This window comes from Palaemon carinicauda, chromosome 15 (assembly GCF_036898095.1).
Source record: "Palaemon carinicauda isolate YSFRI2023 chromosome 15, ASM3689809v2, whole genome shotgun sequence".
In the NCBI taxonomy this organism is placed as follows: Eukaryota; Metazoa; Arthropoda; class Malacostraca; order Decapoda; family Palaemonidae; genus Palaemon; species Palaemon carinicauda.
This window is the reverse complement of record NC_090739.1, coordinates 69,058,207-69,063,206: the sequence shown is the minus strand read 5'-3', so window position 1 is coordinate 69,063,206 and position 5,000 is coordinate 69,058,207. Positions and strand designations below refer to the sequence as shown.

Here is a 5,000-nt window from a genome sequence, read left to right as displayed (position 1 = left end):
CAGAAAATCCACTCTAGATATTACAACAAGGTCATGTTACGCAAGAAACAGTAACACTTATGCTGCCGAGATAATGCAGAGCGGCAACAATAAAACCAAATGACATTTTCTATCGCTAAGAGGGAACACTAAAATGAATTATTCCTCTGCATTAATAAAAAAAAATGGACGTACCATTTTAGAGCTGCTACGAGAGAGAGAGAGAGAGAGAGAGAGAGAGAGAGAGAGAGAGAGAGAGAGAGAGAGAGAGAGAGAGAGAGAGAGAGAGAGAGTTAACAAAGGGTTTTTCGGTCTATTTCATCGTCTTCCGAGATGAAGTATTTATATATTATTCTAAATTTCCCTTCCAGTTTCTTCACTTACGTTAATTGAACTTCACTTTCGTTAATTGAAAAACAAATTTCTGGCCTGCCTACAGTCGTTTTTGAATAAATGATCATTCAGAAGGTCAAAAGTTCAAGTACCAGTCCCACATGACAAAACATATGAAAGCTCAAATTGACCAATAACAATCTACGAACAACCAATTTCCACGGGACACGCATCACAAAATTCAATTCCAATAACAACTGCCAAAGTCTCACTATCAATTACCCTCTTCTTATCATATAGACAGGAAGGTATATCAATCATCATCACTCAAGGTTTTCCAATAATTCATATCGGTACTTGGTTTATCATGAAGCCAAATGACGTGGCTATAACAATCGAATGTCTCAACTTTTTCTATTATTTATAAACAAAATGCTACTGATGATTGAAGATGACGTCCGTTGAAAATATAAATTGATGGCTAAGGAAGTCTTATAAGAAGTATTTCAAAATGTTATAAATATTGATGTGTCCCGCTTACTATTATATTCTATGGACAAAATGTACTTTTAGTAATTTAATATTACTGCAGCAAGATATTGTAGGTCAAACAGCACTCTCAAGCGTTTCGTGTTAGCAAACATTTACGAGTTATGTTACAATTACTGATATACGCATATCACTCTCAGATATAGCCTATCATTTCATAATATCAGTGATCATTTGTAGTACTTTTACAATCACACTCAACAAAATGAATTTACCCTATCTCATTCACCCAAAAAACAAAACAAAAAAAATTAATACAAAACAATCTATATACACAGCTATAAGCTACAAACCTAAATTTTATAATTTGGAGAGTATAGCAAATGTGAAAATAAATGGCAAAGAAACTTAAATATATTATGTATCATAAAAACCTAAGTTCAAGTGTATGCATATAACTCTAAGAAAATTGTACACATATACTGTACATGGTAATCTTTGCCATGCAATAATAGTGCAATGCATGGTAACCTGCCTTTCAGATCGTTTTCAGATTTTATGTAACATCCATTTATAAACAGTATCGTCTACACTTATTTACTCCATAGTAATCTCTAATCCCAACTTTAATAAGTTATGAATTCAAGAGTGTATTCTAGAATATCAAGAATCTGACCTTCCAAATTTATAAGATATTTCCTATCTTGTTTGTACAACACTAGTAACCTTATCCAATATTTACATCAAATTGAAAGAGTGTAGGTTCTGAGAATATTTACAGGTATGTCAAATGGTAAAAAGAAAAAAAAAGACCACTTTTTACAATAAAAAGAAAATTCAACTCATTCTGACGGTGAAATTCTTGGCATAAGTGACGGCGGCTAAAATACGACATCAATAACACAAAACCAGAGAATTCTACGGTTTCCACATACCTTGGGGACATTATAATAACAAACCTTCAGTGAAATCGATTAGATTAAAAAACGGACTTGATTTGTCTCGATTTCAATAACTAGATCTTGGGATATAAACTCTGACAGTTTCCTGAAAGTATAAGTTTAAGAAATATTTAACGATTATTTTCAAAACAACTCGTACTATCTGTGTATGCCAGATTCTCAAGTTAGAGCTGTGAATGAAATGTTACGTGGGTAGACGATGGTAATGCAGAAGAAGGGCTTTGCGTATCGTTTTCTGTAATGGGTAACAACACTATCCTTATCTCTTGATCTATTCCCTTTAAACAATTACCGTACATTATGTCACTCCTGTAATAACGGTAGCCGTGTTCGAGATGATGATGATAATCATAACAATAGTAACAAGAGTGGAATGAAATAAAAAATGCAGTTCTTGGGTTGTAAGGAAAAGCGAGTAACTGTTAAATGTCTAACCTAAAGAGTATATCATTAAATATGTTGATGTGAAATCGACGGTGCTGTCCTCCAGTGTAAGAAATAAAAGACGATAAACTTGAGTATGGTAATATAACAAAGAAGATAGAGAGAGAGAGAGAGAGAGAGAGAGAGAGAGAGAGAGAGAGAGAGAGAGAGAGAGAGAGAGAGAGAGAGAGAGAGAGAGAGAGCACATATTTTTCGTTAGGGGAAGCGGTAGAATTATAAACACACAGGCTCATAACAAGAAAATTGTCGAGATATAACGAACTTTCCAAACATTTACAAGATTAATACATCAGGTACAATAACTGTCTACAGGAAAGACATCATATGCATGGCGCAGTGATCCCATATATACATCTACAGAATATATATATATATATATATATATATATATATATATATATATATATATATATATATATATATATATATATATATATATATATATATATATATACATATATACAGTAATACAAATATTCGTCTCAATAAAATGATAATTTTAGGTTGCTGTACTTACCGGAGGATATTAAACTAGTCTGACGTTTATCTCTTCACGGTCGAATCTTTGAGAAATGCCACCTGGTAGGAAAAAAAAATGTTTAGCATAATCTTTTTAGACACTCGGCTATTAAGACCAATTTAATAACAAAGATAAATTATCGGGGAAAATTAACTCCTTATCTACTAAGCCATTCACATTATTTAATCTTTCTTACACTTTCTACGTTACGTTTCGCATTACCATTTGCCTGTCTATCTTTCTCGAATTACCTGAAGGTTTGAGGAAGAGATTGTCAGTCTTATCCAATCATACACTAGAAAGAATCCTTCCATAACCTTCGATTAACGAGGTAAGACCATTATCCTGTATGCATCTTACACACACACACACAAATATATATATATATATATATATATATATATATATATATATATATATATATATATATATACAGAGAGAGAGAGAGAGAGAGAGGAGAGAGAGAGAGAGAGAGAGAGAGAGAGAGAGAGAGAGAACGGGGGGGGGGGGTGGCGGAGTGACTGTTCTGTATTACGCTACATCTGCAAACACCAAGCGTGGCATTATAAAGGATTAAAACAAAACCTAAATGTAAAGTCTTTTTTCCCTTGAGCAAAAGAATAAATTAATAAAAGAAAAAAGCGCACACCACTGCGGCTTGTTTTATGAAGCATTCATTGTCTTCTTCATGACACCCTGGGTTACTCCTACTGGAATGTGCCTTTGTTCTAACAGTGATAAAAACTATTTTTAACAAAGGACAAAATTTAGTTTTCCATTTTCGAGACATCTTTCTCGCACGATTAAAACAAAGGTAAGCAAGGGAATTCTTCACTCCCACCCCAAACAAAAAAGAAAGAAAAAAAATTACGAGGCTGTGATAAACTATATTCAGCATATACAAAAAACTCTCTTGTAAGGAGCGTGACAATAATTAAAAGTTGACATTTACCATTTGAAGATTTAAAAGGAATGTTATCAAATAAATATTCTAACCAAACACTCCCCAATAAATTACTGTAATGCACATTCTTTAATATACGATTAAATAGTGTTACATTTAACTATTCCTTAGTATTTATCAATAGGGATATTCAATCATTTATCTAAAAAAAAGAAAAAAAAAAAAAACTTGAAAATGTATTGGAGAACTTACCTCCATTTGATAATGCCCCATAATAAATTAATCGGGGTCAATTGATGCACAACTTAAAATTGCTCAGAGGTTCACATAAATTTTTCAAATAATTAGGATCCGACCAACTTGAAAAGAAGAACCTACATTTTAATTAAATTCTATTAGTATACTTCAAGAAACATCTGTCTACACTGATAAGTACAGTAATTTACACCTTAAAAGGAGATCATTAAGGTGACCCGAGTATCAGACTGTCTAACAAATTTTTCTTCTCATGCTACCACTATTCTTATAATGCAATGAAATCCAACTTGTTAAACTATTCTAAACTGATAAAACTACGTTAAACATTTCATGGTAAGCTTATACTTTATTCAATACCTCCAGTAGTTTTATCATATACACAAACACACACACACATACACACACACACACACACACACACACACATATATATATATATATATATATATATATATATATATATATATATATATATATATATATATATAAAATAAGACATATATTTTAATACATTAATGTCTGGATTCTCTTACCGACCTCGGGATCAGAGCCCCAGGCGAAATCACTGAAAGACTATAGAATCTGACCGGCCGAGTTTCGAACCCTGGTCCAGGATACTTGTATACATACCACTTAGAAAATAGAATTTATAACAAAAGTGATACTGTTTCTGTATGAGAAACTTCATCTTTTATTTGTTTCATCTGCGATTCAGGATTTCATATTTCCATCATCAGGTATTAAACAGAAAAATCTTACATCAGGTGTAAGACTAACGTTGAACATAGTATAGAAAATATTTCTTATGTGTTGTATACACCGTATATTTTACTACTTTTAATTGACCTTACTTTGTTTTCTGATAAAATTAGTGTAAAACAATTTGATAATTTCATTCTTTCTTTCATTTTTATGTTAAACTTCTCACTTTTTTTAATCAATATTCCCTTCTTATTTATGGGCAGTTAATACAATTAAAATATGTTTTTCTGCTTAATCAATTTCAGCCTGGAAGACGAGAATACGAGTTTCTGAAACGTAAGTGCAACAAATATGTTTGTTATATGATTTTACAAAGTTTCCCCAACATCTTATTCTAATTCAAAATACC

At 31.9% G+C, this 5,000-nt stretch overlaps 1 protein-coding gene across 6 annotated transcripts in view; it reads right to left on the bottom strand.

The window, feature by feature from the left end:
• The window catches only part of FucT6 (alpha-(1,6)-fucosyltransferase), a 606,841-nt gene that overhangs the window by 61,176 nt on the left and 540,665 nt on the right, over nt 1-5,000 (bottom strand). For 4 of the 6 annotated variants that reach the window (XM_068388481.1, XM_068388483.1, XM_068388479.1 and 1 more), the window contains one exon: nt 2,725-2,786. The exons of 1 other annotated variant lie outside the window; for it this stretch is intronic. The gene's annotated coding sequence lies outside the window, so the exon portion shown is untranslated. Of the gene's footprint in view, nt 1-2,724; nt 2,788-5,000 lie in introns of all 6 variants that reach the window. One more of the 6 variants, XM_068388480.1, reaches the window with a different exon arrangement.